The sequence below is a fragment of the Pezoporus occidentalis genome, unplaced genomic scaffold, assembly GCF_034315485.1.
Source record: "Pezoporus occidentalis ecotype Australia unplaced genomic scaffold, CSIRO_AGI_Poc_V1 ctg139, whole genome shotgun sequence".
Lineage (NCBI taxonomy): Eukaryota > Metazoa > Chordata > Aves > Psittaciformes > Psittacidae > Pezoporus > Pezoporus occidentalis.
Window position 1 is genome coordinate 1911656 of NW_026913198.1, and position 23286 is coordinate 1934941.

Sequence of the window (23286 nt, forward strand, 5' to 3'; positions counted from 1 at the left end):
GTGGTGCAGATTATAAAAGCAATTAGATTTAGAGAGCTTTGACGTCTATGTGCATTGTTGACTGCCAAATTCTGTGCATCACTTCAGGTACGGAGATTTGTGTAGAGGAGGCGCTGTTTCATATGAAGCAACTGAGAAACATTTTTTGGTGATGGTGGTTGATTGGTTTTGGTTGGTTTTAGTTTTGTTTGTATGTTTTTTCCTCCCATTAAGAGAAACTACAAGAGTAACAGAAAGGTATTTGGGCTAATCTTTGAAGAAGTAAGTGAAAGAAAGACAGTGAAATTTGTACTTTTAGGAGGGACTAGGAAGTAAGTTTTAAATATTAATGAGCACAGAAGGCTAGGATTTGATGGCAGATACCTAAAAAGTAAAGTTTAGGCCTTGTGGTCTTCCTGTTACATCAAAGCTGTGGAGAAGTCTCATGTACACACAGCCTATGTGGAATTTTTTTTTTTTAATAATTGTAAATCTTCATCTTGATCACTTTAAAATTGCACTTAGTGTATAGAATCACATGAAAATTATAATACGTGACTGATTATGCTGTCATGGCTGCTCTCCAGATGAGGGTTTGAAGTCTATCGTAAATCATGGTATTAGAGTTCACTGAGCAACATGATTATTCGTATAGCTTTGCAAATGGAGCAACAGTTTTGGAACATAAACTTTTTCAGAAAAATGCACAAAATTGCATATTATACTGAGAGCTATTTTTGAGGGACTGGATATTGATCGTGTTTTCTTTTGAAAGGTTAAATTTGTGTGCATGGAGGGTGGTAGAATATTATTATAGGTGCCATTATCCAAGCATGGCTTATAGGACTCTAGAAATGTTTCAGGGTTTGCCTGAGGGATAAAATAAACATTCACTTTTTAGTTTCACTAGGGCTTTACATGGTTAATACAACAATTTTTCTCTATGGATCCAGCATCTGAAGGAAGCACTGTAATTCTGTTTTTCTTCAATGGCAACAGAAAAGGAGAGGCCATTAAAAGGCAAAAAAGCAGGACTATGAAAATGAAAAGCAGGTAGTAACGAAGCTGTCTCTAAAAGGACAGATAGTTTTCAAGTTGTAATGTTTTTTTTCCATTCAGGCACAAGAATATCACAGTTGACAGCTTGTCACTGTTGCAGTGTTAACCTGTTCTGTATATTAATCCTATGTTTCCTTGTTAATATGACATAAACTGTGGACACTGCATCGAATCATAGAATGATTTGGGTTGGAGGAGATCTTAAAGTTCATCAATTCAAACCTTAAAGTTCATCCAGTTCCAATCCCCTGCTGTGGGCAGGGACACCTTCCACTAGACCAGGTCAAAGCCCTGTCCAATCTCACCTTGAACGCTGCCAGGGATGGGGAAACCACGACTTCTCTGGGCCACCTGTGTCAGTGTCTCACCGCCCTCATAGTAAAGAATTACCTCCAAATACCTAATATAAGTAATGCTTTTTCAGTTCAAAGCCACTGCCCCTTGTCCTGTCCCTGCCTGCCCTTGTAAAAAGTCCATCTCCAGATTCTTGTAGGCCCCTTTAGGTACTGAAAGCTGCTCTAAGGTCTCCCCTGAGCCTTCTTTTCTCCAGGCTGAACAAGCCCAACTCTCTCAGCCTATCCCCATAGCAGAGACAGCTATGAGACAGTAGCAGAGAGAGCTCCAGCCCTCTGAGCATCTTTATGGCCACCTCTGGACTTCCTCCAACAGCTCCACTTCCCTCTCATGTTGGGGGCCACAGAGCTGGACACAGGACTGCAGGTGGGGTCTCAGAAGAGTGGAGTAGAGGGGAAGAATCACCTCTTTCAACCTGCTGGCCACACTCCTGATGCAGGGTTGGCTTACTGATCGCTGGCTCATCCCACTGTCTATGTCACTGACAGAGATGTTAAACAGCGCCAGTCCCAACACCGACCCCCAAGGAGCACCACTTGTTACTGGTCTCCACTTGGACATTGAGCCCTGGACCACAACTGTCTGAGTGTGACTATCCAGCCAATTCCTTATCCACTGAGTGCAGAAATTGTGAAAGTTAATGTTCCGAGAGAAGATATGTCTTTTATGCTGTATGGTGAATTAACTGACAATTCTGCAAATAATACAGTTTTAACCACTGTGTATTTTCTCTTTTGAAAGCTGTTTTATCATTTTCATTTCAAGTCTTGCTTAAGCTTCATGCCAATTTTCAAGAAGGTATTTTTATAGTTTTTTTGAGTGTAATGATTATCTTTCTTAGACACCGTCACATTACAAAATACCTTGTGAGAAAGTAATTGACAGTTACAAAACCAAACAGTAAAATCAAGCCCTTTTTAATTTTTTCTAATTCACTTCACTTTTGCCTGCTTCTGATACTGTCTGCTGTATTTTAAAACCAAAGTCATCTTCACAAGCTAGTAGTGCTACCAGCCTTTCTGAGCAAAACCTTGCTATATGTCTTGACATTTATAAAGTTTTCCAGTTGTCTCAGGAAGAAGACGAGAAAAAGGAATCTTCATGAATTCCTGTGCGTGTTAGGGGGAGGAGGTGTTATTAAATTAAAAACAAAGCTGAATCAACTGTTTAATATTATTGACCTTTGAGTAGAAAAGCCAAGGAAAATATTGCAGTGAAATTTTAGCCATGATCATTAACAGACAGAGCAAGGCAAGGCTTGTGGACAGAAGGCAATATTTTTATTAGAACAATCAGAATATTTTCAAAAAAAATAAACAGACTTATTTTTGAGCCCAGAAACATATTTTCAGTTCTGAGTTAGAAATCAAGTATTTCAATGATAAATATGTGAGGCTGGGGGCATCTGGAGGGAGACTGATATAATCTAAAGGCGGTCTGCCTTAATGCCATAAAAATTACCATTTTTGTTTGTTATACTTCTGACACCTTGCTGAATTGTAAGGTTAGTGTCATCCTAGGTTTATCTGACTTCTGACATCACTACTTGATGCATTTCTTTAACACACTAGCAGATGACTGAATTCCCCCTCAATGCAACTTTTTATGTAGCATAAAATTCTAAAACTGTTTTGCTGAGGGTTGTTTTTGAGTGCTGTTCTTGTTAAATGTGCATATGTAATTGATATAATATGACTTTCAAGGTTATATTGGAAGGAAGAAAGAAATCACACTTGTTTAGTAGCTGTAACTATCGTGCCGAAGATGGCACTGAAGAAATATGTAGCATATCTTACATTGTGTAAGATCACATTTGTTGGATTTGTACTACAGTGAGTTTTCTTCTTGCAGCTCTGTGTTGCTTATTAACACAGTTTTCAATTCTCATTTTCTTCCCTAAGTTTTGAAGAACTTTGGTAGTACTTCAGTACTACAGTTTTGGTAGAATGCCTGGAAGTTCATGTGTCTGAGTCCGCACAGAAATTGGAAAATTCTGTGCTTTCATGTGTTAGGTGGAAGTTTAATCAGCTTCCTTTGGAAGTACTTTAGGCACTGTGTTTTAGTAACGCATCATGGCCTAGGACTTGGAAGGTATAGATAAAAGGGAAGCAGTTGTTTTTGAGAAATAGAGGTGAGGTTTTGAAATCATGTGAGACAAAGCTAAATCCTAAAACTGGACAGGAACAAGTACCCAATAATGGTGGATTAACATGATTAGGATGGATTCTTGGTTCCTGTCTTCTGCATGTGCTACAGCAGCTCTCTCAGTAGTACTCTGGATATTTTGAGAAAGGGAAACATTTTCTTGTTACACCTTCCTTCCTTTCTGGCAGGCTCTGTTGACAAATGTAACCAAATAATTCAATCATTGAATCATAGAATCATAGAATCGTTAGGGTTGGAAAGGACCTTAAGATCATCTAGTTCCAACCCCCCTGCCATGGGCAGGGAGGGACACCTTACACTAAATCATATCACCCAAGGCCTTGTCCAACCTGGCCTTGAACAGTGCCAGGGATGGAGCATTCACAACCTCCTTGGGCAACCCATTCCAGTGCCTCACCACCCTACCAGGAAAGAATTCCCTTCTTAAATCCAATCTAAACTTCCCCTGTTTAAGTTTTAACCCGTTACCCCTTGTCCTGTCACTACAGTCCCTAATGAAGAGTCCCTCCCCAGCATCACTATAGGCCCCCTTCAGATACTGGAAGGCTGCTATGAGGTCTCCACGCAGCCTTCTCTTCTCCAGGCTGAACAGCCCCAACTTCCTCAGCCTATCTTCATACGGGAGGTGCTCCAGTCCCCTGATCATCCTCGCGGCCCTTCTCTGGACTTGTTCCAACAGTTCCATGTCCTTTATATGTTGAGGACACCAGAACTGCACACAATACTCCAAGTGAGGTCTCACGAGAGCAGAGTAGAGGGGCAGGATCACCTCCTTTGACCTGCTGGTCACTCTCCTTTTGATGCAGCCCAGGATACGGTTGGCTTTCTGGGCTGCAAGCACACACTGAAGCCAGCTCATGTTCATTTTCTCATCAACCAACTCCCCCAAGTCCTTCTCCGCAGGGCTGCTCTCAATCTCTTCTCTGCCCAGCCTGTAGCTGTGCCTGGGATTGCTCTGACCCAGGTGTAGGGCCTTGCACTTGGCATGGTTAAACCTCATGAGGTTGGCATCAGCCCACCTCACAAGCGTGTCAAGGTCCCTCTGGATGGCATTCCTTCCCTCCAGCATATCAACTGAACCACAATATTGAAGAAGCTGTTATAATGAAAGCTTTATTATAATTATAGTACTTTCAGTAATTACCATTCCTGCTATCTACCCAGCAGAATATGTAGCTATACTTGGGTGCTAAAACTTTTCACTGGAGACTGTGTGTTTACAAAACATCTGCTTCACTATATAAAATTACTGTTGGAGCAGAAATCGGCGTGTGTTTTTGTTTTGCTGTTAAAACTGATAAATGCATGACCATGTGAAACCGAAGTAAAGTCCTGACATTATTTGATCAGGGATGTTGTGGTTCAGTGAAACAAAGCAAGAGATCTCTGAAATAACGTTGTGAGCAAAATTGAGGGTTTTTTTTTGACTCACTGAGCAGGGAATTTGCATTCTAATAATAGCGAGTTTATAAGGGTCAGTTTAATAATTATAGCTTAAAAGGGAGCCCAGTAGTATTCTTGCTCCTCTGATATGCTTATTTGCTAGAGCGTAAGATTTCAGCTAAGCTAGTGCCAGTCCTTCCCCTCCTGCATACCAGTATTCATTCCTTAGGCCTTTTTTTTGAGACAAACATGAGTTTTTGATTTAGATTTTTTGATTTAGACTAGTTCTGTTGCATATGGTTTTGTTTGTGGTATTTTTCATTTTTAAGGTCAGGGAAATTGTATAGATCAGTTAGATTTGAGGTTGCAGGTAAGCAAGGGAGGCCAGGGGGAGGACATGACCGAAGAAGTGCTGTAGTGACATATTAAGAGTGATAAAACTCAGTACATTGAAAGTCTTGTGCAAAGAAATTATTCTGTAGTTACTCATTTTTCGGTTTCTTTCCTCATTCTGATAATTAACTGGAAGTTTGGTCTATACAAAAAAGAAGGTGGCCCACTGAATTTTGTGTTAACTGGAAGACAGTATTTTGAGTTGGAATATAGTATTTGTACTGAAACATCCAAAACAGAATCATTCTTTTCAGTGTTAGTCAAGTACAGTTTATTAAGCTCCGCTTCCATGCCACCATAATGTTTATCCCTGGAGAGAAGAAAACAAATACAAAGCAAGTTTTTATTACATGAGTAGAAAGATCATCTTTATCAGTGAATTTCTCTTTGTGAATGGTACTTTTATATGTGCAGTGGAGATAAGAATGTGTAACTTTTTTTTTTTCTTGCAAATTGGAAAAGTAGTATATTCATGTTAGTATCTACAGAAGAGAAACAAATATTATGCTAAAGCAAATGGCATGAGCTGCTATAATTTACTGAATAGGTACTTTCTATGCTACTGTAAGAAACAGTAATTGAAAGAGAAATTGTATTGTTTTACTATATTTACTATATACATTTAATGTAAGTCGAGATTTAGAAGAAACAAACTGTGTCTGCAAACTGAATTTGTTCTCTTCGAATACTGCACCATTTTGACAATGTAAGAAATGCTTTAAGTTTTATTGCAGCTAATTTTAAGTACTGTAAAATGAATAGCGGGTTGAATTAACTGATTTGAGAGCATTTGTAATATATGGAAGGGCTTTATATTTCCTTCTACTAAAAAGAACAGAAAATGTCATCTAATTTTTTATGTAAAAGAAAAGAAGCAGGTGATTTTTCATGGGTTATTATTTAACCCTTTCAACAGCAGAGCGAGATAGTGAGAGGAAAAAATCACTTGTCTCGAGCTGGTAGGCACTATATCTGGACTAGGTCTATTTTAGTGCAGCTCAAACTCTAACATGAGAAGATTGCAGAAATTTACAATTCAAAGTGTGTTTCATCAGGGAGAAATCCACAGATTGTTTTGACACTCAGTTAGAAATTCAGCATGAAGATGGACATCTCATGAAATTTGCAGCTGCTGATAGAATTTATATTTCCATAAAGGCCATCAACAGTAGCAGCCTGCAGGGGAAGTCAAGGAAAAATGACAAAAATTGTGAGGCTAGCATTTTTTCCTCAGTCTTATAGTAGCAAATTACTTGTAATAAGGTTCTACGCTGACCAGGATTAAAGAGAAATGGAGGTAGCCAGAAGGGAATGATTTCTCTGTTTAACTGATTTGAACTAACAATGTCTGAATTTGATATTTAAATATATGTTTAGTCATTTGTACAGTATGTAAAATGCACAACTGCAAATCAAAAATGTCCTTAAACTGAAAAATGAGACTTTTAGTGGTAATTACAGAAGGTTTATCTTACAGGTAATTTGATTCTAGAATAAATTCCCAGGATAGAAAATTAATGATTGTCGTGGTTTAAACCCAGTCAGGTAGCTTGTTCACTCACTCCCAGTGAGTGGTGCCGAGCTGACAACAATCGAGGTCCGTGTCCGTCTCCCCCCCTGCCTCCCCGCACCGGGGCTCTCCCCTTCCCCGCTCCCGGAGGAACGGGGAGGAGGATCGAGAGAGTGCAACTCCTACGGGTTGAGACAAAAACAGTCCAGCAACAAATCACCACCGCTACTATCAGCTACAACAATGATAAGGGAAAATAACAAGGGAAGAGAATACGATACCACCGGCCAAGAGAAACGAGCTCCACCCGGAAACCCCTGTCCTTCCGGGTCACTCCCAGTTACCCCTCACCCCGGGCATGACGTGCTGTGGTATGGAATACCTCCCCGGCTAGCCCGGGTCAGGCGCCCCGTCTCTGCTTCCTCACAGCCTCCCCTCCTCCCTGGCAGAGCATGAGCCTCACAGAGTCCTTGGTCAGGGTAAACATCACTTAGCAACAACCGAGAACATCGGCTTCACCAACACTGTTCTCAAACTGGAAGTCAAAACACAGCACTGTACCAGTTAACACAAAGGAAAAACATGACTGCTACTGCGGAACCCAGGACATTATCCACCCCTTATTCCATACCATTCACGTCGTGCTCAGATCCCACATTTTTCAATATACCATCGCTCTCCCACATATATACATCCATATACATACAGACCAAGAGGAAAAATCATTTTCTTAGTGCATGGACCAATCCCTATAATGCTGCCGAGTCCATTCGGTCCATGATGTTCAAAGTTCATTCTCTGTTGGGATGATGGCTGGAGGGAAGTCAGGGCCAGTCGCTGGTGACCTGGAGACATCTAGTTGATGGGCTATAAAAGCATTACACAGCAGGCAACAGCATACAATTGAGTTCACTGGCTGTTTTCCCCTAAAATCAAATCCCCTTGAGGTATACATCGGACTTCCCCATCTTCCCGCATTACCCACCAAGTATATCCAGGTCCCTGAGCAAAAGCAATCCCACGAGTGGGTTTGCCTTTACCTGAAGCAGGAATTACCCAGACTGTCTTTCCCAGCAAATTCTTCATATGCACCACGGGAACTTTGTCCCCCTCTACAATATGTAACAGTTCTGACTGGGCTGGGCCAGCCCTGTTGGCAGATCCTCTGGTGTTGACCAACCAGGTGGCCTTTGGTAAGTGTGTATCCCAATGCTTGAAAGTTCCCCCACCCATCGCTCTCAGTGTAGTTTTTAACAGTCCATTGTACCGTTCGATTTTCCCAGAGGCTGGTGCATGGTAGGGGATGTGATATACCCACTCAATGCCATGCTCTTTGGCCCAAATATCTATAAGGTTATTCCGGAAATGAGTCCCATTGTCTGACTCAATTCTCTCTGGGGTGCCGTGTCGCCACAAAATTTGTTTCTCAAGGCCCAGGATGGTGTTCCGGGCAGTGGCATGGGGCACGGCGTATGTTTCCAGCCACCCGGTGGTTGCTTCCACCATGGTAAGCACATGGCGCTTGCCTTGGCGGGTTGGTGGCAGTGTGATATAGTCAATCTGCCAGGCCTCCCCATATTTATACTTCAACCATCGTCCTCCATACCAAAGAGGCTTTAACCGCTTGGCTTGTTTAATTGCAGCACATGTTTCACACTCATGAATAACCTGGGCAATAGTGTCCATTGTTAAGTCCACCCCTCGGTCACGGGCCCATCTATATGTTGCATCTCTGCCCTGATGGCCTGAAGTGTCATGGGCCCACCGGGCCAAAAATAATTCACCTTTACGTTGCCAATCTAAGTCCATCTGAGCCACTTCAATCTTAGCCGCTTTATCCACTTGTTGGTTGTTCTGGTGTTCCTCAGTGGCCCGACTCTTGGGTACATGGGCATCTACATGACGTACCTTCACCACCAGGTTCTGCACCCTGGCAGCAATATCTTTCCACAGTGCAGCAGCCCAGATGGGTTTACCTCTGCGTTGCCAGTTGCTCTGCTTCCACTGCTTCAACCACCCCCACAGGGCATTTGCCACCATCCATGAGTCAGTATAGAGATAAAATACTGGCCACTTTTCTCGTTCAGCAATGTCCAGGGCCAGCTGGATGGCTTTCACCTCGGCAAACTGACTCGATTCACCCTCTCCGTCAGCAGTTTCTGCAACTTGTCGTCCAGGACTCCATACAGCTGCCTTCCATCTCCGATGTTTTCCCACAATACGGCAAGAGCCATCAGTAAACAAGGCATACTGCTTTTCACTTTCTGACAGTTTATTATATGGTGGGGCCTCTTCAGCGCGCATCACCTCCTCCTCTGGTGACATTCCGTGTAAGTTTTCGCCACATGGGTCGTGTACATTCAACTTCATCTGGATCTATAGGTGTATCCCCGTTATTCGGCTTGATGTGATAGATCATCTCTACGATGGCCGATTCCCTCAGAGACTGGATGCCTTTGTCTATAGTATTCCACTTGGCCGAACGACTCGTAACATCGTCCTTGTACGGAAACCTTTCTTTCACAGCTGCCAAGAGCCTCCTCCAAAGGCTGAGGGACTTTTTCTCTCTTGCAATTGCTTTGTCAATTCCCCCTTCTCTAGCAAGTGATCCCAGCTGCTTGGCTTCTGTACCTTCTAGTTCGTGACCATCAGCCCCATTGTCCCAGCATCGGAGTAACCAGGTGATGATGTGCTCCCCTGGTTGACGGGTAAAATCTTTTCGCATATTCCGCAGCTCGGTTGAGGTCCGAGGTCGAGAAGTTACCTCTTCTTCTTCTTCTTCGTCATGTGATGATGACTCCTGATCAGATTCTGGACCGGGTGGTGAATTCATTGGTTCTTCATCTCGCTTCACCCTTTTTGCCTCCTTTTTGCTTGTTCTCTTGCGTACAGGGGCAACTGATATTGGTACGAATTGGTCCTCTGGTTTGGCTGCAGTGATTATCACTGTGGTTTGAGTAGCAACTGTACTTGTTACTGGGGGTGGTGTAGCTACTGTGCTTGGAGCTGGGGTAACCGCGCTGTCTGTTGCAGTTGAAGTTTGAGCAGCTGCTGTACTTGCCACTGGGACAGCTGTGCTGTTCATTGCAGCCAAAGTTTGAGTAGCGACTGTTGCTTTGCCCTCAGATCCGCCGACATTCTTTTCCTTTTGAAGGTGCTGGATAGTGTTGAACAAGGCCCTGTAAGCATAGGCCAAGCCCCAGCACGTTGCCATGATTTGTCCATCTCTGGTATGGCCAGAATGACCACACACCTCATTTAAGTGTTTTACTAATTCTTCTGGATTTTGCAGTTGTTCAGTAGTGAAATTCCAAAGTACTGGAGGGGCCCACTGACCTAGATACTTGCCCATACTATCCCACACACCCTGCCACTCATGGCTGTCCAGCCTCAGGGAAAATCTCTCGGTCCTCCTACATCGTCGTTTGACCCCAGACAAGACCCAAACCTGAATCTGCTTAACTCTTGAAATCAGTAGTGGGTAAAACACACTCTGTATGCGTGTTAGCATGGTGATTCCCATCACCATCAGCAAACAAGTCTCAACAGCATTAAAAGGCCATTCAAAAAATTCAAAACTCTCAAATGTAAATGGTCTGGGGGGACGACTAGGAGGGTAAAAGGATGTCTCCTTCCCAGGTTGAGCACCTGAGAAGGAGAAAAAAGATGTGTAATTGCTAAGCACCTCCATCATATACCTCCCAAAGTATAAAGGTGGTGACCACACTGGGAACATAAGCCAGATCAATTTCATGATCAATGATTCTATTGTATTACAAGTCATTACCATAAAGTACAATGGGATAAAAACCTTAGCCCAAGCCCCATACTTGAAAAACACTAATACAGCAAGTACCGGATGGACGTAAGATATCATATACTGAAACTGTGAGATCAAGAGGAACAACCTTGAGAGCCAATAAATCAGCATTGTGACGAGTGACTATCAATCCAGTCAGATCTGTTCTTATCTCAACCCTTCGTGCCCCACGTTGGGCGCCAAAACGAACTGTCGTGGTTTAAACCCAGTCAGGTAGCTTGTTCACTCACTCCCAGTGAGTGGTGCTGAGCTGACAACAATCGAGGTCCGTGTCCGTCTCCCCCCCCTGCCTCCCCGCACCGGGGCTCTCCCCTTCCCCGCTCCCGGAGGAACGGGGAGGAGGATCGAGAGAGTGCAACTCCTACGGGTTGAGACAAAAACAGTCCAGCAACAAATCACCACCGCTACTATCAGCTACAACAATGATAAGGGAAAATAACAAGGGAAGAGAATACGATACCACCGGCCAAGAGAAACGAGCTCCACCCGGAAACCCCTGTCCTTCCGGGTCACTCCCAGTTACCCCTCACCCCGGCCATGACGTGCTGTGGTATGGAATACCTCCCCGGCTAGCCCGGGTCAGGCGCCCCGTCTCTGCTTCCTCACAGCCTCCCCTCCTCCCTGGCAGAGCATGAGCCTCACAGAGTCCTTGGTCAGGGTAAACATCACTTAGCAACAACCGAGAACATCGGCTTCACCAACACTGTTCTCAAACTGGAAGTCAAAACACAGCACTGTACCAGTTAACACAAAGGAAAAACATGACTGCTACTGCGGAACCCAGGACAATGATATAGTAACGTGCAAAAGTAGGTCGTCTTTATTAGGGACAAAAATCTCATCTCATTTCATCTCTGGCATGTATCCTCTCATTCATACACGCACAGATAGGAGAGGATGTGTAAGATCTGAATTCACTTTTCTGAGCAGCAACTCTCATTATGTTACCTTTTAAAAAGCAAACATGCATTCACAAAAACAAACCCATGTTGTCAAAACAATTAGTAAGAAATGCTATTGGAACAAATGCCGTAATAAAATTTAACAGATTTATCTTTTCTTTAGAAGGGTTTACATATTACTATTTCTGTTTTTATGGAAGGAACAGGGCAGGAGGGAAAGTTTCTTCTTTTATGGTAGAATCATCATCATTGGTATCTTTCTTGAGAGATTCTAGCTCTCATAACACCTTTGTTTCAAAACACCTGCACATCTTTAGAGTATGGAAAGGTTTAATGTTTAGGTGTTTTCTTTCATCTTGGTGTTAGAGAATTCTGTGTGCAACTTGCAGTGGATAGCAAGGCAGCTGTACTCACAGAGTTGAATTCAGAAGCCTTTCCTTACAGTTAATAGCCTGCATCTGTGCCATCCTTAGCTGCAGTTCCATCATGCCTTGCAAGGTAAGGAACGTCAACAGAAATAAATTTTGAGGTCAGTAGACATCTAAATGTCCCAGAAACTGGTATTGGCATTCTCCATAGCTGAACAATAACAAGAGTTATGCATTAGTATGGTGAGACACAAGTCATGTAGTCTTGATATTACTATGGTTTCCTAGTGTATGGGGATATTTAAGAATGAAAGTGCTTGTGCAACCTCTTAACATAAAAACATAGGGATCGCGTATCTTAGCTGCTCACACCAGAAATGAATGAGTTAGAATTCTAATGAGATTCACCAAATAACTGCCATAATGAGAAACTCTGTGAACATCATTATTTCTGAGTGTTTACATTTTAAGGATTAAATTGGTGAAGTGAAATCAAGTAACTAATTAAAATTAAAATACAGTTTAGGAACCTGTGAGTCTTTCACATGAAATTATTTAATTGTAGAGCTTATAAGTATCACAGCTTGTTCTTTCAGTGGTTGTAAACTCTGTGTATCAAACACTTGTATTACAGTTATTGCAAGCTATGGAAGTCTAGAGTTTGCTGTCCAGAGTAAGTCTTTCATCTTTTCTTTCAGTGGTATCAGCATAAATGATTTGACATAGAAAATTTTGCATGTACTTATTGCCGAGAACAGTTGCACTTGGTATGTTAGCTTATAGTAATAGCAAAGTATTCCAAAATCAACAGGCACAAAATTCAGTATTTTAATACTTGATGACTGGCTACTTAGATAATGTAAAACCATGTGACCTCAGTATTTGCTGTTTAGTCTAAAATTTGCTTAGTTAAACTGGAGCTGTGAAAGTAGAAAGCAGGAAAAACTGTTAAGTGGGAGCTGAATGTTGTTTTTTGCATGTGAATTTGTTTTTTCTTGCAAAGTGACCACAGAAACTCTGATTTTAGTAGAAAAAATCATGGGTTGACTAAGATCTAAAAAGTTTTGACTTTCAGGTAGTTCTTGGGCCCTGCTCTTGCACCTTATCCTCTTCTTTCTCAAAGTAACTTTGAAAGCAGGTAAGATATTGCTGCAATTCCTTGGCTATGTAAAGTTTTTTACTTCTTCACCACCTACACCTCTCTGAGCTCACCAAAACTGCTAAAATCTGCTGTTTTTTCCCTAGAATCGGTGTTACTGGAAAATACCTTAACTCATGGGGTGTGCACAGGCTGGCTTAGAGAAACAGACTTTTGAAGCACAGCTTTAAAAGTAACCTGACAATGTAAAGTAAGAGTTAAATTGGGCAAAAATTTTCAGCTGTTGAAAGGTAAATGATTTCACACTACTAACATTAATTCACTGAATTGTTGTACCTTCTGGTATGTATTGTTTAATTTCATTAAAAAGAAGTTGTTTATCTTAGAACTCTAACCAAGTAAACATTTTTTTTATTTCTGTATATAACAAATGGTGACATTTTACTAACTTAAGATATTGAAAGTTATAGAACTACATGCTAACTTGAACGATTCTTAAACTCCTGTAAGCATTAATATAGCATTCTTTTAATCCTTTTAAAAAGCATATTACTAATAATGCTTGCAATTTATTTCTTGGTTTTTACCTCAATGCCTTTAAAATAAACATTAAATATTGATATATGTCGCATATGTATCTTAATAGATACATTAAAAAGCACACTAGAAATTTATTGTAAATATGAACATGAAGGTACAGGAAAATACAATGGCTGATGAACATAAAAGAAATCTTATTGTAAAGCATCAAACTAGTGAGTCAGAAAAATGTTTATGAAGTTATTTCTAAACTGGTGTGCACCCTTTTTCAAATACCTTTTTCAGATATCTTCTTTTCAGCCCTCATATATTTGAACAAATAAGGATACAAGAGGTTTTTTTGCCTATAAACTGTTTACCCAGCTTCTAATTAAGGATTCTGAGGATGAAATGCTATTATAATAATTTATATAAATCACAAAAGATGGGGCATAGCCTCTGTTTTTTAGAACTGAGATGACGCGTTTTAATTCAAGATGTATAACCCTACCATAATATTGTAGACATGGAGTTCGTCTTTAAAGCCCTCTTTAATAATTTTTTTCTTTCTTATAGTATAAGTAAGGTATGATTTGCTTATGCTGTAAGGTATTCAAGTTCAGTTAGTTTATCTGAGTAAAAAATTAATTTGTCAAGTTGGAAACAAGTTATGAAAGCATACTTTTAGTGGAACTTACTGCTGCAATATATATGTACTACATAACATTGGTATTTTGAAGCACAGGAAATCTTTGTGGTGGGTTTTGAGGGGTAAGTTCAATGTACCATGCTACTTTCTCAGGTCAGGCAACGTTCATATTCTTCAGCTGTTCCAGTACCAATTTTTTTTTATCTCAAATATGATTCTTTAGAATTGGTTAAAGCTCAATCCAAGTGGAAGGTCTGTGTTTTCAGAGACTTTAGTATTCCATATAAGACATGAATAAAATATCTGGATGCAAAAGATGGTTGCAAGATCTCATCTTCAGCTGCCAGGTCTGTGGCTGCATTCTCAGGCAGCAGTGCCCTGTGTGCACACTTGAATGCTGTGGAGTAACATTATTTGCCATGTTGGTGCCTATTCCATTGCAGCCCTTTAGGTTGCCTTTTTCAGGATCTGAGGGAGAGGAGTCCCTGGTACCACTTTACCTGGTTGTGTTGACCCTGACTGCCTCATCTCACAAGACATATCTTTGCCATGGTTTTTTTTTTTTTATAAAGGTAAAGAACTTCCTGTTAGACCCACCTGTGTGATGAAATGGAAAATGTTTTCTGGAGGCCCTGGCAGAGTCTACCACTACCTGTGTTTACTTAAATCTTTGTTGGGTATTTTATTTACTTGAAGCTATACAGTGTTTCTCTTGACTCTGGTAGGCTACCCACAGTGGGCATCCCTGCAAACCATTTGTGTGTTCGGGATCATGACATAGTCACCTATCCTGTTGTATTACAATTGCTTCCTCCTCTTCCAAGGAAGAGCTCTTGCTATTGCCTGAGATCCCTGTCATGCCTTGTCTTGCCTAGCAGGCTGTCCCTCTGACTCCACACTAGCCTGATCCCTTTAACAGCATTCCTTTAAAAATGGTCTTCTGGTGGTTGTCACCCCACTAAAACTGTCAGTGCAATACACGATGGGCTGCCAGGGTCACACAGGTGGTCCTCCGTGAAGACTGCATCAGGTTTAGGCCCTGTTCTCTGATATTCACCACCACAACCTTTGTCCTTGAGCTTTCGCAGTATTTCTTGGTTTTGTTCTAAAGCCATATTTTAACTCATGAAGAGTAGTGTTTCACCTGCTGGATGAACTGAGAGGCTTTTTTTAAATGGAATAAACACATTCAGCAAATCTCCTAAGGTGACTGTGACATCTGCAGAAGGGATAGGGAGCTCAGTCTTCTTCTACTCAGATTTTCAACCACACCACCAGCTTGGGAAACCATATTTGCATATTTGGAGGGAGACCACCTTCACCTTTAGTGTCTGAAATACGACCTCTGTACACATCTTGCTTAGATGTTAACTTGCAAGAGTTTTTGTGTAATTGCTTTAGCAGGAAGAACAAGCAACTTATCTACAGTAGGATTTGTTATGTTACATTGATATGTTTGTATTCTGCTTTTTCATCAGAGTCTGTGTGAGACTTCTTTTAGTGAAAGAACTAGGTGAGGTTTATAAACACACACTTTCTCTTATGTTCTTAAAATGCTGTTTGGAGTGTATGAATAGTGCAAGTGAAGCTTCAAGGGATAATTTTGTAATGTATATGATAAAATGAGTAGCATATAAATTGTAGGATAAAGAATAATTTTTAATGCTGTTTAAAAGAAACGTCTGTAGGATATGTATATATATATATATATATCATATGACTAATATAGCTCAAAGGGCTAGTTACTTTAGCTAAGTTTCCTGTTCTTCAGAAGTTGCACTCTTGTGTTGACTGTGGCTGAAATACGTGAGTGTTCTCCCCTATACTTTCTAATGAAAAGCAAATACAATAAAATAGCAGTACTAGTGTTCTTTAATCTTTCAAGTGCTGTGCACAGTATTAGCTGTTATTGTGTTCAGACCTTGTGTACGACTGATGTTTTTCTGCAAATCTGAAATGCATAATGCTTTTATAATACTTATTAAAGCATACTAAAAAAACAGAAGTAACATTAGCTCCTTGAGAGTGTATGTGCAGCTAGCTGTAATAATTCCATTTATTCTGAAAAAATAAGAGATGGTAAATGAGCATTTTCAGGTGGCTTATAACTGGAATATAATTAATCATCCAAACCAGACTGTAATACTGCTGTGTTGGGTTCATACTGCTTAATTAATAATTGCTTCATTAATTATTGTTCTCCACAGCTGTAACTTTCATGTCATTTACAGTTCCTACCCTTACTGTCATTTGCCTGTTTCTCTTCCCTGCATGTTTACCTTCTTGCATTATGTTTTTATTTATAGAGTACACACTATTGTACACTTTCTGTCTGCTTGGTAAATTCCCTTTATACATGCTAAATCCCCATTTTTCATGCATTTACAGAAAATATTCAGTACTTCATTCCTGGATTTATTCACATTTTGACAGTAATTGGTAAAAAACTGTTTCTTGAATCTGATGAACCAAAACAAACCAAAAGAACAGTTGGGAAAAAGCTTCTGCATGCCAGAGCACTGAGAATCCATCAGCTCTCCAAGGAAGTGGCATTTGTACTGGTATCATTTACATTTTTGTTGCAAAAAGAATGTAATGTTGCATATATCTAGTAGGTTTACTGTAGATTTATTTATAAAACAGTAGTTCTTTGTTTAAGGTGAAGTATCTGTTGGCTTCATGCTGCCTTGATGAGGTAGAAGGCACAAGGCTCTCCAGTGAGCAGGGAATGGGAACTGGTGTTGATGCATCCTGCTGCCAAATGAGGAGAGTTTGGGGACTAAAATGGCAGAGTGAATACAATAAAATACCTTTTATTGTAGTTTGTCTGTCTGCTGAAGGAACTTGCTTCTCAGACAAACTACAATAAAAGGTATATTTTACTTAACTGCTAGAGTCTCAGATTTCAAAACATAAGGTTTGTGTGACTGTATAAAAAAGCAATAGTCTCTGATTCCTCAGGAAGTTACAGGTTCATCTTTTTCAGATTATTAAATTTGCCACTCCTAAAAAGAAAATACAGAACACAGGGTGCTGTTTTTTCATTTATTTATGATGTAGTCATAAGTGAATACAGGTTGAGTGCTCAGTAGCTCATAATTAACCATAGCCTTCTAATTTTATTAGAATAAGCTATTTAATGTTAGAGAAACATTGTAGTTGTAAGTATCCCGTCTGACAAGCTTCAGTGTCCTACAATGACAAAAGATACTTAAAAAAAAGCAAAATTGCAAATTGCATACAGAGTGTGAAATTGACCCTCAGAAATGAGAATGTTTAAATTTATTTGTCCTTACATACAGAAAATATGAATCTGTGCTTTTCAAGTTTTCCTGTACTTACTACATAATGTGTAAGATCTGAAATGACAGTTAAAGTAGACTTCTTCCCTAGAGACCTTTCAGGCTGAACTCATAAGGGTACTTTCAGTAAGTTCTGCATTACCTCCTGTAATTACCTCTGGTGTCCTCAACATAGAAAAGACGTGGAGCTGTTGGAGCAGGTCCAGAGGAGGGCCACGAGGGTGACCAGGGGGCTGAGAAAACTGGGGCTGTGCAGCCTGGAGAAGAGAAGCTGTGTGGAAACCTCAGCAGCCAGCTATGAGGGAGCATTTGCATGTAGAGAAACCCTGAAACCACCCTCTTAATCATTAGCTGCTTGATAATCAAGTGTGAATAAAAGCAACTTTTGAGAAGTTCCTGGATAGTTTGTTCTCATCCAGAAACACTTACTAGGACGTGTACTGACACTATGTGTAGTTCTTGACCATTTCTTTAAGAATAACATACTCAAAATGGAATCATTCTAATAATCACTTTTTTGGTCTTTGTGAAAGTAAAATATTTCTCAATGTGTGTGAGCCCTAGTGAATCAGTGTATACACATGGATTGCTAATCTTCCTGTGAAATAATGTAGAATAGCAGTACCAAGTATTCAGTACAGTTATTAAGACTTCAGGTTCTGCCTTCCTACTCTCTTCTTGCTGCATCTGAACCACGTTTTTAACTTTTGTACAGGATTGACTTCCTATTCCCAGTGCGGCATGGCATGTTACGTTCTGTTTGCATATTGCAGATATACTTAAGTTTGTAAGCGTTTGCTTACCTAATTACAGCTTTTACAATGCAGTGAATTTGAGCCTTGTTTTACTTGCTGTCTTTGGCTGCAGCTAATGGTTTGGGGATTTTTATGGGGAGTGATGAGGGAGTTTTATTCTTCACTTATTTGGCTGTAGAGAAGATACTGTAGAACATTTGGATCCAGAGAACTCTGTGGTTTCCTCATCTTCTGCTATATCTAAGGCTAGATTTAATCTTGCTGCTTGGTAAGAATTTGTCATGTCTCAAAAAGGCTATCCTCATTTGTTTTAAAATCCTTTTAGCCCTAAATGGTCTGACAAAATACTCTGTTTATGAGTGAGTATTTTTCTTACTGCTAACTAAATACCCTTATTTGAGAAAAGTGCAATTTTATGTTTTTTCTTCAGCAGCACAGCCTTTTGGAGATAATGAACAGTATGTTTTGATCCTTGTCCATGACCTAGGTTTCTATGATAATGACATAGCATTGTAATGTTCCTCAGGAACAGTGATGGCATCCGCATCGTCAGTAACAGTGACAGAATAGATTATTTCTGAAGTAAATGCATTTGTCAGAATTATAGATAAATGGACATGGACCATGCAAACAGTGGTCAAACTCAACTTGGCAGTTAAGTCAGTAACAGCAGTATTTTAATCAAGTGATTCCTCTCACACCAGATCCATTGAACTAACACCTCAGATGTTAGTTTAGAAGCATCTACAGGAGCTGGAGCCACATCTTTAGATCGGCATGTAGATGTTAACTCAGACCTGGCAAGATGGCTTTTTTAGATTTACACTGAAAAAGAAGCATCTTCTGGCCTACTAAAAACTTAGAGCCCTCTCAGCCCAAAGACTGTATTTGGGTTGAGTTCACTGTTGCCTTGCAGAAGGATTTCAAAGCAATATTTAACAAAACCAGAGTGTGTCAGAATTATTCTGGAAGATCTAATGCAGAATTGGACTGCCACACTTTTGGTAAGCAAAGCTTTTCTCCTTCCACACGCAAATGTTTTAATCTGATGTTACACTAAACGTGTCTTCACATCACCCTCTATACCAAAAAAAAGTTATTTTCACCAGCCTCTAAATCCTTGTGTTAGGTTCCTGATGCATTTATAGTTATAGTTGTATATGTGTGTGTGTGTGCATATATACATATGTATTTTTAAATTTCCCATTTCTAGGTGATTCCATTCAGAGATGGCTAAAGTGATGATGGCAAACCCAGTGCATGGTTTGCACTGAATATTTTGCAAGTTTGCAAAAGTTCCTCTCTGATCTGACAGTGCCTTTTTTTTTTTTTTTTTACAAATATTTTATGCTTTCTATTTCTGACTGTGGCTTGATGGCTTGATACCATTAAGCTTAGTAGAAAAGTGTGGTTTTGCTTTATTTATCATAAAAATATCCCCCGCCCCCGCCAGGACCAATGTAAAAAGGGGTGTCTCCCATTAATGATTTGCTAGGATACTCTAGATTTTTTGATGATATTTGTAAAACAGAAACGTGTAAATAAAACATTTCTTGTAAAGTTTTTCAAAGACTTGAGCTTTCCATAGCAAAAGTTCACTTAATTTAGAAAATATGCTTATTCATATTTAAACAGACATTTAAGAGACATTTAAATACAGTTGGAAATTGTAAAATTTTTGGCAGGTGGAGCAATCAAGCAGAAATATGGTTTGGAATTTAAAGAGAAAGTGGGAGATTTTAATTTATTTTTTTTTTATTTCCAGTCATTAATTTAAAATTACCTCTGGGAAACTATTCCTGCTAACTTTTGCTTAAAGTTTGAGTTGAGAAACATTCTGCAGTCCATTTTAAATACCTTGGTTCTAAAATGTACTAAGCTTTTTATGTAAAACTAACCTTACGAACAATTTATGGTTGGTCTTAGTAAACTGAATGGGGGAGGTGTATTGAGAAAACATCTCTTTCTGATTTCAGTGAGGTCTACTGTTGTAGATCCTGAACATAGGTTTATTTGGGTTTTGTTTGCTTGCTGAGTATGTATGCACTGTGATATCTCAATTGCTAGTTTGTAAATAGTTCATAAATAGTAAATAGTAAGCCTTGTTTGCAAAAACTTCATTGTTTAGTATATGCTTATAAGACTGGCAGAATCTAGATGGCATGAAGAGTCAGATTTAAGTTGACATAATGGATTAAAATTTGGGACAAAATCAGCCTAATCATACCATAAATCGGAGCAAAGAACAATTATTTTGGTACATAGTGAGGCATAGTGAGAATGGTAATTAATAAAAAAAAACAATACTGAGTTTGGCTATGATACTGACATTGTCAGCTGGCATTTGTTTTGGGAGGTGAAAAGGGTCTGTCAGGATTGTACTGTTTGTGAGTCTTTTAACTTTGAAAGTATGTGTTCCCAAAAAGAATCGTCTTGACTTTGAACTTCCATAGACATCTACAAGGGGATAAAACGGAAATCTACCCAATGTAATGCTGGGTTCCGTCAACAAGGGCATCACCAGCAGAGGTGAAGATGTAGTATCGCACTCTGCTCCGCACTTGTCGGGTGACACCTGGAATATTGTGTTCCAGAATTCCAGTGGCTGGAGAGGGTCTGGAGAAGGGCTACAAAGATGATCCAAGGACTAGGAGGCCTTCCCTATGAGAACAAGCAGAGAGAAGCGGGTTTGTTCAGCCTGGAGAAAAGAAGGCTTAGGGGATACCTTATCACCATGTTCCAGTATTTAAAGGGTGGCTACAAAGAAGGTGAAAGTTCACATCGGTGCCATGCAACTGAAATTCAGTCCGTATGTCTTAAATTAACAAAGGCTGTATAGTCAGCCTGTGCATTTAAATATATATAAATATGTATTTCTTTAATAAAGTGTTTCTCCCATGGACTTTTACTATGCATCAGTGCAAATCAGCAAGCCAGAAGAGTTCTGGTTCTGAGTTCTCACGAACATCTGAGATTAATTCAATTAATTTGGCGTCACATCTAGTTGGCGACTGGTCCCTAGCAGTGTCCCTCAGGGCTTGGTGTTAGGGCCAGTGTTGCTTAGTCTTAATTGATGATCTGGGTGAGGGGATCAAGTGCACCCTCAGTAAGTTTGCAGACAACATGAAGTTGGGTGGGAGTGTTGGTCTGGTGGAGGATGGGAAGGCTTTGCAGAGGGATCTGGACAGGCTGGATCAATGGGCTGTGGCCAGTGGTATGAGGTTCACCAAGGCGAAGTACCAGGTACTGCACATGCACCGCATCAACCCCATGCAATGCTACAGGCTTGGGGAGGAGTGGCTGGATGGTTTGTCTGTAGAAGACTGGAAAAATAAAATGTTTTTAGCATCTGTGCGTATCTACAGTTAACCATGTTTTTTGTTGTGTAAATAATACTTAAGTTTCTAGGCTTCATAGGGCTATAGAAAATTAGAAGATAAATCATTAAGTCATTTGCTACCCCTTCACATTTCACTGACTTATTTCTCTTGCTGGCTTTGGCTATCCCTTTCTCATGGCAGCAGGCTGCCTGACTTCTGTTAAACACTTTTCAGGCTTTTATACAAATTTATTTCAGTCATCACTCATTAACTTTCAAACTGACTGGGACAGAAAGCCTTAAAGAAAATGTGTATAGTAAGAAAGTGTATAAATCTAAAATGTGTTAATACTGTATCACTTGCTGAAAGATCTGTCCACTACTTAGACTTCTTGGCCATTTGCCTCACTGTAACTTCTGCAAAGTTGCAAATCTTGGCTACTTCAGTGTTTTGTGTAAATGATGGTGTATGTGACTATTTTGTACATCTGTTAAATTCTTTCTGAGTAAACTGCTTTTTGTTTTATGAGTGATTGGCTGTTTTTCTTTGGATATGTTGTGTTTTATAAAATCCCATCTTGAAGTATTAATGGTTCTTCAGTTTCTAAGACCTAGTGGTCACTTGAAAATGGGGTTAATTTTGCAGTTAAACTGTGGTTCTTGCATTGCTATTGGTAATTGCTTCATATGTATACACTTACAAGTGAACTTTCTCTGCAGCAGCAAAGACCAGAATATTTATTTGAAAACATGGGAATGGATTAATATAAAGCAAAATAGTCAATATCTTTAGTATGAAAGAACAGGTCTCTCACCTTGTAAAAGGTTTTAATTACATCTAAAAAGGCTGCAGTGTAATCTTCCAATAGGAAAGTCTATGTAAATTATTTGTCAGTGGTAGTCTGCCAGAAGAAACCTATGGGACATGGCAAATCAGACCGTTGCAGTTAATTAGTGTTGTGTGTGCATCACAAATGCAGAGAGGCCTAAAAGCCACCAGCACTACTGTGTGATGATTCTTCAAAATAACGCCTTCGAGAAATAATTCCCGGAGCCTGGCTCTACAGTGTAATTTGACTGTGGGGTCTGGAGAATGAATTTTTTACAAGTGTCTTATGAAAGCTTGCAGCAGGATAAAAAGTGGTGGATTTTCTTAAAAGTAGATTAGTTAAGAATATTTTATTTGGGAATGCAGAAAGACAACATCAATCACAAGTTGTGATAGCAGGTAGAAAAATACATTTCTTTGTTACTTTTCCTTCTGTCAGTTTATTCATACTGTTCCACCTGTGCAGGACTCAAATTATGGACAGCTTTTTAACAGGCGCTGTGCTAACAGTAAAATCTAGTGCCTTTCCAATAATGGCGAAGAGTGTTAATTCTGAGACTTACATAGGGTCAGACCTAATTAGATTTGTCTCCAGGTTTTCTGGAAATCTATATGGGAGGAAAATAATTCCATAGTTTTGATTTGCTTTGTAGATAAAGGAGCTTGAGAAATTGAATTATCCTTGGTATTGTTGAAATGAAATTATTTTGAAGCATGTTTGTGAGTTATCTTCAGCATATAGGAATTGTGTATTTATAAAACAAGTACAAATCATCACTGTTTTCTTTGCCTAATAGTGTATCTGAAGCAGTAAAAATGTTGCACTGCTTAAAAATACAAAGAAATATTATCAAGCTAAAGAAGGTACATAGAAAAGGAA

The 23286-nt window shown here is 39.8% G+C and overlaps 1 protein-coding gene and 1 long non-coding RNA gene across 2 annotated transcripts in view; both read left to right on the plus strand.

Moving 5' to 3' along the window:
- NDUFAF2 (NADH:ubiquinone oxidoreductase complex assembly factor 2) overlaps positions 1-23286 on the plus strand; it is a 71483-nt gene that overhangs the window by 22677 nt on the left and 25520 nt on the right. The window lies entirely within an intron of this gene.
- Positions 5807-13906, plus strand: LOC134159033 (uncharacterized). Its single transcript, XR_009962998.1, has 2 exons — positions 5807-6860; positions 11462-13906. It is a non-coding gene; the product is annotated as an uncharacterized LOC134159033 (long non-coding RNA).